At 41.4% G+C, this 13,956-nt stretch overlaps 1 protein-coding gene across 1 annotated transcript in view; it reads right to left on the reverse strand.

The window, feature by feature from the left end:
* The window catches only part of LOC124777037, a 107,711-nt gene extending 103,602 nt beyond the window's left edge, over positions 1-4,109 (reverse strand). The window contains exon 1 of the mRNA XM_047252303.1: positions 3,995-4,109. The gene's annotated coding sequence lies outside the window, so the exon portion shown is untranslated. The remainder of the gene's footprint in view (positions 1-3,994) is intronic.
* Between the last annotated feature and the right edge of the window lie 9,847 nt (positions 4,110-13,956).

Here is a 13,956-nt window from a genome sequence, read left to right on the forward strand (position 1 = left end):
TGAAGGGTGGTAGGTGATGGACGTATTCTGTAGTGCTGTGTTGACTTGTTATGGTATCTGTTAGATGAAGAAAGATTTGTTGTAAAGGACAGCAAGGATGAATATAATGTACGTATCGAAAGGGATATAAATTTTGAATATTTTTTTTTAAAAAAAAAAGACTGAGGTAAGACTGCAGCACTGCACATGATTATTGTCAACTAGTTCACTTGCTCAGAGCTGAGAGAAAGACCATCCCACTTCTCAGAGTTATGCATTAACGTACACTACTGGCCATTAAAATTGCTACACCAAGAAGAAATGCAGATGATAAACGGGTATTCATTGGACAAATATATTATACTAGAACTGACATGTGATTACATTTTCACGCAATTTGGGTGCATAGATCCTGAGAAATCAGTACCCAGAACAACCACCTCTGGCTGTAATAACGGCCTTGATACGCCTGGGCATTGAGTCAAACAGAGCTTGGATGGCGTGTACAGGTACAGCTCCCCATGCAGCTTCAACACGATACCACAGTTCATCCAGAGTAGTGACTGGCCTTTTGTGACGAGCCAGTTGCTCGGCCACCATTGACCAGACGTTTTCAGACGATTTCTGCCTACTATTAACTGATTGAAAGCGGCTGATTCTTTGGAATAAGCTAAAGTTTTTAACAACAAACGATATTAAAGAAAACATATGTTGAAAGGCCCAGTGTCAGAAATACCCAACTTCTCAACAGGGCTCTCCGTCTCTGAGACAAAAATACCCTTTGCGAATGGGAACAGTTAACCCAGAATAAAATCCAAAATGTCATAAGCGAATGAAAATAAGCAAAGTAGACGAGTTTCCGTGCTGCACTATCACCTACTGTAGATATTCTTCTAATGGTAAATATAGCAGCAATGGGTTTTTCAAAAAGATTCTGAACATGGGCTTTCCATGACAGATTGCCATCCATCTATCTGAACACCTAGGAATTTGGACCGTTGAGGCTCAGTAAACACGTGCCCATTCTGTGTAATTAAAATGTCATTTTTGGCTGAACTGTATGTTAGAAACCGTAATAACCGAGTATTACTGTGATTTAACATGTTTCATTTCTGCACGCATGAACAAGTCTTGAACTACACTACTTGATACACTGCCTATATGGCCCTCGACATCCTTCATTATCAAACTATTATCATCAGCAGAAATATTATGGAATCACTTGTTATATATGGCCCAACTTGTCTAGTATTTTTCTATTATCAACACAATCAAGTGCCGTAGTGAAATTAAAAAAAGACGCCTATGGACTATCTATTTAATCCAGCCAGTGCCTCACGGACAAAAGAGAATATGGCATTTGCAGCACTTCAACCAGTTCTGAAACCAAACTATTTGCTTGACAACACTTAAAAATATACGCAGACATCTCCGTTGCTCACAGAGATTCGATAACAATGTTAGAAATAGTGGCATGTATCTGTGCAGTGTAGCGATCAAGGAAAGTTACTTTGCCTGCATAATACTGTGTAATTTAATTCTTACAAAACTCATTGACTGATTCTTATGTACTGCTTGTCAATTTGTTAGTATGATGAGGGAGAGAAAAATGCAAAGCCGAGACTCGCAATTTGTGACTGTATTACTTGTGGAGCGCAACAGCGTCGTATACATGTCGAACAAACGCCAGCGGAATGAAGGCGCTAATACAAAGACATTTGTGCGTTGTGTAAATTACTCTGGGAACTACGAGAGCGAATGCCCCTAGACGAACCAAGAAACAGGATTTTTCTTGCTACATTCATCTTACATAGTGGCCATCATAGCAAAATTAGAGATATTAGAGCTTTATACGGTGGCAGATTTTTCTTCGCGTTCACCAATACCCAAGAAAGAAAATAGGAGTAATCCGCCGAATTACAGACCCAAATCGCTAATGTCGATTTGCAGTAGGATTTTGGAACACGTAATGTGTTCGAACGTTATGAGTTACGTCGAAGGAAACGATTTATTAACAAATAGCCAACATGAATTCAGAAAGCATCGTTTATGTGAAACACAACTAGCTCTTTATTCTCACGAAGTAATAAGTGCGATTGACAGGGGATGTCGGACTGATTCCACATTTTTAGATTTCCAGAAGGCTTTTTTTGACATCGTACGTCATAAGCGACTTCTAATGAAATTGCGTGCCTATGGACTATCGTCCAGGTTGTGCGACTGGATTCGTGATTTCTTGTTAGAAAGTTAAAAGACGTAGTAACTGACGGAAAGTCATCGACTAAAAGAGAAGTAATATCTGCCGTTCCTCAAGAAAGTGTTAACGCCCTCTGCTGTTCCTGATTTTCATAAACGGTTTAGTCGACAATCTGAGTAACTCTCTTAGGTTGTTTGCAGATGATGCTATTTACCGTCTGGTAAAGTCATCAGATGACCAAAACGATTTCAAAAATGATTTATGTAAGATGTCTGTATGGTGCTAAAAGTGGCAATTGGCCCTGAATAAAGAAAAGTGTGAAGTTTCCAGAATGAAATTTTCTCTCTGCAGCGGAGTGTGCGCAGATATGAAACTTCCTGGCAGATTAAAATTGTGTGCCGGACCGAGACTCGAACTCGGGACCTTTGCCTTTCGCAGGCAAGTGCTCTACAAAGCACTTCGTGGAGCCCTTGCCCGCAAAAGGCAAAGGTCCCGAGTTCGAGTCTCGGTCCGGCACACAGCAAGTGCTCTACAAAGCACTTCGTAGAGCCCTTGCCCGCGAAAGGCAAAGATCCCGAGTTCGAGTCTCGGTCCGGCACCCAGTTTAATCTTCCAGGAAGTTTCAGGTGTGAAGTTATTCACATGAGTACTAAAAGAAATCTGCTAAATTTGGATTACGCGATAAGTCACATAAATCTGAAGGCTGTAAATTAAACTAAATACTGAGGGATTACAATTACAAATAACCTAAATTGGAACGATCACATAGACAATGTTGTGAGTACAGCAAACGAAAGACTGCGATTCATTGGCAGAACACTTAGAAGGTGCACCAGGTCTACTAAAGAGACTGCTTACACCACGCTTGTCCGCCAAATTCTGGAGTATTGCTGTGCGGCGTTGGATCCGCATCAGGTAGGACTGACGGATGACATCGAAAAAGTTCAAAGAAGGGCAACTAGTTTTCTATTTTCGCGAAATAGGCGAGATAGTGCCACAGACATGATACGTGAATTGGAATGGCAATCATGAAATCAAATGCGTTTTTCAAATGTTCAAATGTGTGTGAAACCTTATGGGACTTAATTGCTAAGGTCATCAGTCCCTAAGCTTACACACCACTTAACCTACATTACTCTAAGGACAAACACACACACCCATGCCCGAGGGAGGACTCGAACCACCGCCGGGACCAGCCGCATAGCCCATGACTTCAGCGCCTTAGACGGCTCGGCTAATCCCGCGCGGCAAACGCGTTTTTCGTTGCGACGGAATCTTCTCATGAAATTCCAATCAGCAGTTTTCTCCTCCGATTGCGAAAACATTCTATTGGCACCCACCTACACAAGGAGAAATGATTATCACGATAAACTAAGAGAAATCAGCGCTCGCACAGAAAAATTTAAGTGCTCTTTTTTCCCGCGCGCCGTTCGAGAGTGTAAAGGTAGAGACAGCTTGAAGGTAGTTCACTGAACCCTCTGCAATAAACTTAATTGTGAATTCCGGAGCAATAATGTAGATGTAGATGTGTATGAAGATGTAGAGCATCGGCGAAATGAATAAGAGGCAAAATGTTCGTGCTAAACTATTTACTCTCTTTCACCGTGCCTCAGCGAACATAAATGTGGCTTGAGAATGCGAGAGATCTGCCTCTTCACGAAAATTTGCATCTTGAAATCAATTCTTTAACTAGTGACACACACACACACAGCGCTTAAACGGAGATAGGAAAACTAGGAAGCAATTAGCTGCTTGAAGCAGCAATACTGATGTACTTGGAGAAATAGATAACAAAAGAAAAGTGTTTCACAACATTACCAGTGATACCGGGTCGCGAAAGAGTAGCGTCTTAAGCGGAGAGCACACTGCACGGACGTCCACTCGGCGCAGGAGGTTAACGCTGACTGAGGCCAGTCGTGGCTGGCAACCGGTTCGGACCTCTGAATTGCGTTCGCGGCGGGGCGCTAGTGCGCATGCGCAAAGGATTGCGTGCGTCGCGACGCGATGAGATGCGGCGCGAAGGACGCCGCTCCACCTGCTGCGCGTCCCGATACTCTGATATCTGAGGGGCGGAGCGCCGGGGGGTGGTGTGGAGTGGGGGATGCGGAAATTCCCCGCGCGTCTGCGACGATGCGAAGAGTGTTTTGGTTGGATCGCTTTCAGCGTTCCCATTGCCGCCGAAGGCGCGGAAGAGGGAAGACTGCTTTCGCGTTATCGCGGCGTCCCGGCAAGGAAAAAGAAGTTCACCGTCGTACCTCAGGAGTCTCTAGCCGCTGCAGGGGTGGAGGCGGCTGTTGACTCATCCACACTCCGGAATGCTGAGTTTGGATGGGGGGAAAGACGTAGCTTCCTGCGAACCATCTCTGAAACGTATTTTCTTTCTCATGTTTAGCTTCTACAAAATTTAACAAGGAGTGACTTTTTCCTTTAGTGCTACTTCTCCTCCTTCTTTTAGTCTTGCACATCTCACGATCACTTTATTTAGGATCAGCTTAATTTTCTTTGTGCTTGTCCAATATTCTTTAATTCTCATACTATGCAACATTCTTCGCTCTTCTGTCTATGATGATTTTTCCCTGGATCTAATTCTGTCCTGAATTCCTGTTTGTTGTTGTGGTCTTCAGTCCAGAGACTGGTTTGATGCAGCTCTATCCTGAGCGAGCTTCTTCATCTCCCAGTACCTACTGCAACCTACAGCCTTTTGAATCTGTTTAGTGTATTCATCACTTGGTATCCCTCTACGATTTTTGCCCTCCAGCCGGCCGGGGTGGCCGAGCGGTTCTAGGCGCTTCAGTCTGGAAACGCGCGACCGCTACGGTCGCAGGTTCGAATCCTGCCTCGGGCATGGATGTTTGTGATGTCCTTAGGTTAGTTAGGATTAAGTGGTTCAAAGTTCTAGGGGACTGATGACCTCAGAAGTTAAGTCACATAGTGCTCAGAGCCATTTGAATCATTTTTTTACCCTCCACGCTGCCCTCCAATACCCAATTGGTGATCCCTTGATGCCTCAGAATATGCCCTACCAACCGATCCCTTCTTCTAGTTAAGCTGTGCCACAAATTTCTCTTCTCTCCAATTCTATTCAATATCTCTTCATTAGTTATGTGATCTACCCGTCTAATCTTTAACATTTTTCTGTAGCACCACATTTCAAAAGCTTCTATTCTCTTCTTGCCTAAACTATTTATCGTCCACGTCTCAGTTCCTCACATGGCTACACTCCATACAAATACTTTCAGAAACGACTTCCTGCCACTTAAATCTATACTCGATGTTAACAAATTTTTCTTCTTCAGAAACGCTTTCTTTGCCATTGCCAGTCTACATTTTATATCCTCTCTACTTCGACCATCATCAGTTATCTTGCTCCCCAAATAGCTAAACTCATTTACTACTTTAAGCGTCTCATTTCCTAATCTAATTCCCGCAGCATCACCCGATTTAATTCGACTACATTCCATTATCCTCGTTTTGCTTTTGTTGATGTTCATCTTACATCCTCCTTTCAAGACACTGTCCATTCCGTTCAACTGCTCTTCCAGGTCCTATGCTGTCTCTGACAGAATTACAATGTCATCGGCGAACCTCAAAGTTTTTATTTCTTCTCCATGGATTTTAATACCTAATCCGAATTTTTCTTTGTTTCCTTTACTGCTTGCTCAATACACAGAGTGAATAACATCGGGAATAGGCTACAACCCTGTCTCACTCCCTTCCCAACCACTGCTTCCCTTTAATGCCCCTCGACTCTTATAACTGCCATCTGGTTTCTGTACAAATTGTAAATAGCCTTTCGATCCCTGGATACCCATGCATTCTGAATTCTTTGTTTCAGAGTCACAATGCTGTAAATCTGTTTCCTGTATTCTCATTTCTTCCAGATCGATTTGTACCTCCAGATCGATTTGTACCTCTTAGATCGAGCATACTTTGGTTCTCTTCTTCAGAAGAAACTGGGTTGTTTGATGTGCCAGTCTCCCTGGATCATTCTACAACTGTGACCGAAGAACATCGTCCTTCCTTTCCTGGTGGTGTCCGAGGTACTCCTTATCTGGCTATACAGCTCTTCATCCGATCTTCTACACTGACCCTCTCCTGTTCTTATAGGTCCTAATGTCTTTCTGAGTAACCTTCATTCAACAAGCTCTGGCCTCGTAAGATATCCTGTTCTTACAAGATTCAGACATTATGCTGCATATAGCGTTTCAGGGTGGTTGACTGTCGCAGTTCTACATTCATTGAAATGTTCTTCTTATTGTAGACATTCATAGTTTCTTTGCTAAACTCATCTCGGTTATATGTGCCCACATCGCTTCTTTTTCAGCCAGACAAATTTCTGTTCACTCTCCTAGACATTCAGCTATATCTATTCTACGAATTTTTTCTCCTTCTGTTATCATTCCTGCTAGGACCTGTCTTTTTAGATGAAAATTGCATATCACTTCCAATGTAGTCCTCTTTTCTTTATTCATGCGCTTACTCCACATGGCCTTGTAACCCAACGTCTTTTAACTGGTTATATTCTATTTACGAAGTGCGGTTCTATTAGGATTGAAAAGCGCCTGAGTTCTTCATTACACTCAGAACATTTCTTAGACACAAATTTCATTAGATGTGGTAAAAAACAAGAGTGGCAAATCTGTATTGTTTTTTCTTGTGTTCCATGCATCTTTTTTCTAGTTGTTTTGATCCCGAAGACTGGCGTACTGTTCACAACGTTACGTTTTCCCCTTTCCAAGGTAAGAACGAAAATAATCTCTCTTACATTCCAGCAGAACAAATGCACTTCGAAGTTTCTAATGCATGACCAAGGTCTTCAACACTTCCCTTCTATTGCTGTTTCGTTCCTCTTGTGAAATAATAGACCCTGGCCTTATTAACAGTAGCGAGCAAGAGAAAAGAATCAGCTGGACTCTTTTCAACGGACCAAACTTCGTAATAAATCCGTTATCTCTTTCATTTTTGGCAAGCGTTCAACATTTCTGGCACTAATCTTACTTTGTTTTTGTTTTTCTTATTTTACAGCTTTTTAAAGGTCAAAACGTTGAAATAAATTCATTTTCTCTTTCATCTCTGGTCGACATTCAACATTTGAGGTATTCATCTTATTTTTTTGTTTCATTTTTTTCGCATCCTTTTCTTTTGAACCACAGTGCGGAAGTTATGATCGACCGGGTTTTCTCAGCCAATAATGCTATACCATCATTTCATATTTCCTCTTCTTTACGATGTTCACCTTATACTAAGGGTCTAAACTACAGTGAATTGTTGTACTTACTAACAGACTTTGAAGTACTATTTAATTAAAGGTTTTGAATATACTTATTTGAAAATATATTTGCTTTTACAACGGCACGGGTTATTCTGACTATTAATATTTTACTCACTTACCTTCATGAGTTTCCTTAAAACGACACCTGTCCTGGAGTAACTTACACTGTTGTTCAACTTGTAAAAGATGTTTAAAAAACGGGCTGAATTGTACATGTCAGCCGAGTGCATAAAACGTTCTATTTTCTGCTGAAAGAGGTTTCTTTGTGATAGGTCCAACTGAAACTGCCGGATGAAACCAATTCTGATCTAAAATGTTTGAGCTGTATTCCCATTTGAACGATATAGTTGTTGCTGCCAAGTCCGTCCTAACACACAGTTTTAGATACAAATGCACATTTTGGTTCACAGTTTGCTCATCTCGTTCGCGCACGTAGCAGACAGTTGGCAACTCCAGCATACAGGTACAACTCGCGACCTGTTGCCTAAAGAACCGCAACTTTTAGCAGTCAATGAGCGTTTTGAAAGTTCAACGACGGCGGTCAGTTTTAGTTTGCTCGCCATAAGCGACAGAGTTTACCAGTGTTCTGCAATCACAAGTTCGGAATTATGACCGCATTGCACATCACGCGAAATTTTTAAACCCGTCTAAAGAATGTTACAATATCCTCTAAAATTCCCAAAATTTCTGGAAAAATTATTTACGGCAGTTCTCAATCATTTTCTGAGCTACTCTGCTGCTTAGCGGAAGGAAATTTCAACGGTTTTTATAGCACACGCAAGCGTAGCTCCGCACGCTACGATAGCTGACTCCCGATCCTTGAGAACAAGCGAGCGCACATTTCTCTGTTCTTCCTTCTGATTGGCTCAAATATACTGTAGCCAATAAGCCTCACAATTTTTCATGAACAACCCCGTTAATGTGACTCCCCCCCCCCCCCCCCGCCCCCCATTCCCCGACCAACCATAGTACCGAATTTAGTTTAATCAGTACGTCTTTCGCCAAAAGTATATAAAATGGACATGATTTAACAATAAAGAACAACCGTCTTTAGCCACGAATCGTAATTTTTGTTAAAATGTATGATGCATTTCGAGCCCCGGGGCGTTCGTCTTCAGGTGCTTTGACATTCTGCATCAGCTTTACATTTCGTTTAATTCTGGGCTGTTTGTGGTAGTAGATGAGTAGTTCTGGAAAATGTTCATGTACAGATACAAACTTTCTATTAAACAGCACACTTGCAGAAACATTTTGACACAGCACATTTTCGAACACACTTCAATTTTTTCAATTGATACAAGTCTCAGCACCCGAGATTAGCTCATAAAACTTTATTGGACTGTTCTTCCTCATCTACTCTACATACCGGATCTCGCACCTTCCTACTTCCATCTGTTTGGCCCAAAGAAGGATGCACTCTGCGGGAAGCAGTAAGTGGATGATGGGGACATTATTGATTCAACAAAGCGTTGACTCTGACGTCGACCAGTGAGCATAAAGGCCCTTCCAGTAAGGCGGCGTAAGGCCATAGAACTGAACGGAGATAATGTTAAAAAAAAGGATTTTGTAACCAAAGTGTGATGTAATAAAACCGTCTATGTTGGGATAAAATGCAGTAACAGATCTTGAATAATATGAAATAAATGCGTCCCAAGTTAAAGACTGAAATTCCAGAAATCAACTAGCAGACAACTGTACGAAAATGTACGAACGTGATCACACATAAACACTTTATGTAATTACCACGATTATTATGGACTTCTTAAAATTTGCACTTTGTTTTTGTAAGGCGTGTGCCAAAGATGATTTTGCATGAATAATGGATTTATGATAGTATTTTCTTTGCTACATGTTGTTATAGGTAAATCTTTGTTCTTGGTCAGAACGAGTATGGAGAACGAGTTACGAATGTGTTGAGGTGTCGTGGAGGTTGAACTTCATTGTATTCTACATCTACATCTACATCCATACTCCGCAAACCACCTGACGGTGTGTGGCGGAGGGTACCTTGAGTACATCTATCGGTTCTCCCTTCTATTCCAGTCTCGTATTGTTCGTGGAAAGAAGGATTGTCGGTATGCTTCTGTGTGGGCTCTAATCACTCTGATTTTATCCTCATGGTCTCTTCGCGAGATATACGTAGGAGCGAGTAATATACTGCATGACTCTTCGGTGAAGGTATGTTCTCGAAACTTCGACAAAAGCCCGTACCGAGCTACTGAGCGTCTCTCCTGCAGAGTCTTCCACTGGAGTTTATCTGTCATCTCCGTAACGCTTTCGCGATTACTAAATGATCCTGTAACGATGCGCGCTGCTCTCCGTTGGATCTTCTCTATCTCTTCTATCAACCCTATCTGGTACGGATCCCACACTGCTGAGCAGTATTCAAGCAGTGGGCGAACAAGTGTACTGTAACCTACTTCCTTTGTTTTCGGATTGCATTTCCCTAGGATTCTTCCAATGAATCTCAGTCTGGCATCTGCTTTACCGACGATCAACTTTATATGATCATTCCATTTTAAATTACTCCTAATGCATACTCCCAGATAGTTTATGGAATTAACTGCTTCCAGTTGCTGACCTGCTATATTGTAGCTAAATGATAAGGGATCTTTCTTTCTATGTATTCGCAGCACATTACACTTGTCTACATTGAGATTCAATTGCCATTCCCTGCACCATGCGTCAATTCGCTGCAGATCCTCCTGCATTTCAGTACAATTCTCCAAAGTTACAACCTCTCGATATACCACAGCATCATCCGCAAAAAGCCTCAGTGAACTTCCGACGTCATCCACAAGGTCATTTATGTATATTGTGAGTTGCAACGGTCCTACGACACTCCCCTGCGTCACACCTGAAATCACTCTTACTTCGGAAGACTCCTCTCCATTGAGAATGACATGCAGCATTCTGTTATCTAGGAACTCTTGAATCCAATCACACAATTGGTCTGATAGTCCATATGCTATTGTGAGGTGAAATAATAAAATATACATCTATTCGACAGCAAAAACTCAATCAGTGTTTACATCATTTAAGAAAATGAAGCCGAGCATCCCCTACATCAGTATTTGAAATTTCATTTCAGGATCTAGCATGGACATGGATTACGAGCCTACAACTAGTAGTAGTAGTAGCTTTATTCATCCGTAGATCTCTTTTTACAAGGATGTAGTATTTACAAGTTTAGATCAATTTAAAATAAGCTAATTTGTATAAACATATATTTACAGACTTCTAGTTAGAGACAATCATTAGATTTACTCCTGGTATACAATACTTTCTTTACAAATAACTTATTAAATACTGTAATGCCACACTGTTCACTCATATCTCACTACCAGTCACTGCACACACTATACACACGTTGTTTAATAATGCTTCACTCACTACACACACACACACACACACACACAACTACTGGTGATCTCTGGGACATTTTCTGTACCGCAACTTCCCATTTGCTATCCTGAAAAACCGATTGTGAGTCAGCATCCCTCCATAATGAGTGAGATGTTGAGCTCGACAACAACGAAGAACCTACCTCTCTCTACAGTGTGTCACTCTCTCAGTGTGTCAAGCTTTGTGAAATTGTTACCTGCCAACCAAATTTAAACTGACTTCAAAATTAATAGTTCAAATGGCTCGAAGCACTAAGGGACTTAACATCTGAGGTCATCAGTCCCCTAGAACTTAGAACTACTTAAACCTAACTAAACTAAGGACATCACACACATCCATGCCCGAGGCAGGATTCGAACCTGCGAACTTAGCGGTCGCGCGGTTCCGGACTGAAGCGCCTAGAACCGTCGGCCACAACGGCCGGCGATTTTTTCATCTCTAACATTCATTTTCCCTTGAGTTGTACATTTGTATATTAATCTAGGTATTCGTTCTTCTGACATCATTAGAATGTGTTCATGCCATTTCCTTCTGCACTTCGGGAGGACGACGGCTCAATCCCGCGCCCGGCCACCCGGATTTAGGTTTTCCGTGATTTCCCTAAATCGCTCCAGGCCAATGCCGGGATGGTTCCATTGAAAGGTCACGGCTGACTCCTTCCCCGTCCTTCCCTAATCCGATGAGACTGATGACCTCGCTGTCTGGTCTCTTTCCCCAAACAACCAACCTTCTGCACTCCTCTAGTTTCTGAAGTATGTTTTTGACACCCAGTTCATTTTTATTTCATTATTTTCATCCGATCTATGAGTCTGTAGCCAACTGGAGGGCTTAGTAGTCTCATCTCTGCCTCCGCAATCATCCTCATTTGACTGGCGATTTGAGTCTAAGTCTCTGGCCCTACATTAGAACTGGCTCTGCCACCGCATCATAAAATTTTAGTACTGGCTCTTCTCTGACCTTTTTAAGCGGAGTGTGATTTATAGTACTTACTAACTACTGCATTTTTTGCAGTCCGTATTCTTGATCATTGCGTATGTGATATATGAGATCTCATAGCCCAAGTGTTTTAAAGTATTTATTTGTTCTAGCGGTTTGTCATCAGTTATTGTTTTTGCTCTTAAAAGCTCCTTACCATGGAATGCCATTATTTTTACCTCTAGGTGTTATCATATTATAACCAATTGTTACACTGTGCAGGGACCAAATTTCTCTCTGTAATTTATCTTCCGAGTCCATTAAGATTATGAATTTGTATTTGTAATTTTGTTGTTATGCTTATAATGGTGCACTACTTTATTCTGCCATCAGTTTGCGACGTCGTCTACGTATGTATCAGATAACGTGGGTGATAAAAGACGCCCCGTTCCACTCCTTGACAGATGTATGTGGCAAACGGACTTCCTATTTGTACTTTCATTTTGTTGCGTATTTACATACTACGAATTACACTTATAGATCTTGGGCTACACCATTATTTTCTAAAATTTTCCATAATTTAACTCTAACTTTATCAAAAGCTTTCTCATAGTCAATAAAGGCTATGTATGTGGGATGGTTGTATTCATTGTGTTTTCAGTACTTTGGCAGGCTGGAAAAATATTGTCTAAGCATGATCTTCCCATCCGAAACCCCGTTATGTTCCTCAGTAAGAAACGTTTCCGAAAGTACCTTTAGTCTATTTTTTATCAGTTTCTCATATATCTTGTATCCAAAGTTCAGAAGACTAGTACCTCGATAAATGTCGCGTTTTCTGCGATCCCATTTTTGAATTAACAAGTGCTGTTTGTTATTCATCTGTTATGCTGCTCTATTTCCAGGAAGTATTTACAAAATGCCGTAGTTTTGTGAGTAATGATCCCGAAGCATATTAAATAACTCTGCATTGAGATTTTCTTCCCCTGGTGATTTTCTGTTTTTAGACTTTTTAACACAACCTTTAGTTATTCCATTCATATAAGATCAACATGCTTGTCACTAACTGCAGTTTTCACATTTTCCCCACCACTTGTCCACAGATCCTAGGAATAACCCAACCACTTTCTTTCTGAAATGGGGTTAATTTGATCTATTTCGTCTTTATTGTTTCAGCATGCTATGGCCTACAGTTTGTTTTCCGTGTACATCATGCTCCACTTCACTTAGAAAGTGTTCCCAGCTTTGGTGTTTTATTGTCCTTGTCTATCTTTTGGCCACTGCTGTGGTCACTTATACTCGACGTAGTTTTCTTGTTTCCTTGACTTAGTGCGTTAAATATCTGACGCCCCTTTTGAAACCTCGAATACGTCACTCAATAATCTCCCTGAGCCTAAAGATCCGACCCACAGAAAGTAGCAATCGATTTACCCATTAGTGCCTGGTGAAATCCGACGCATTTCACTAAACTCCAACTACTTGAAGTGCAAATTAACAGAACGTCGCGATTTTTCCGACACGTTAAAGTACAACCGAGCCCCAGAGTTTCATGACCTCGTGGTGACCGTCACCCAGTAAGCTTCCGGCCTCAAAAAAAAAAAAAAAAAAAAAAAAAAAAAATAGGTTTCCTACCAACTGCTGAGAAAAGCAGGGACCAAGTTCTACCTTCTAGGACGCACAAAACATATAATGCTTTCGTTCCTCAGAGGTTTCCCATCCTGCCAGGCACCAAGCGACGTGGGCGTTTTCTGTATCAAGTCACCTATTTTCAGAAAGAGACGTTCAATTTTTTTTCGTGTATCCCAACGTTATTCGCTGTACTGGAGAAGTTCTCGCATGGTGATCGCGCCATAGATCAGATTCCGGGATACTATTCTGCAGGATGATTGTCTTTATTCTCCAATTTTTCTTTGAGGGCGAAATTTGCATGTAATGTTATACATACATCTCAATAATATTAATATTAAGAAATAAAGTACACCAGAGCGCTAACTGTGACAAGGGTAACAACAGTCCATAAGAATATGAAGTTGATTTTAATTAACTGGGTCCTCTTTCTTTGTTATTTGACATCTCTCATGTACACGTCTCGGCGCGTGGCGAGGCTGAATTGTACTAACCGTTGTTACCTCTGGCCTGAGAGGATATACGACGTGTCTCTGACTGCGTACGTCATTTATTACTTATTGTT

This window comes from Schistocerca piceifrons, chromosome 2, assembly GCF_021461385.2.
Source record: "Schistocerca piceifrons isolate TAMUIC-IGC-003096 chromosome 2, iqSchPice1.1, whole genome shotgun sequence".
Classification (NCBI taxonomy): Eukaryota; Metazoa; Arthropoda; class Insecta; order Orthoptera; family Acrididae; genus Schistocerca; species Schistocerca piceifrons.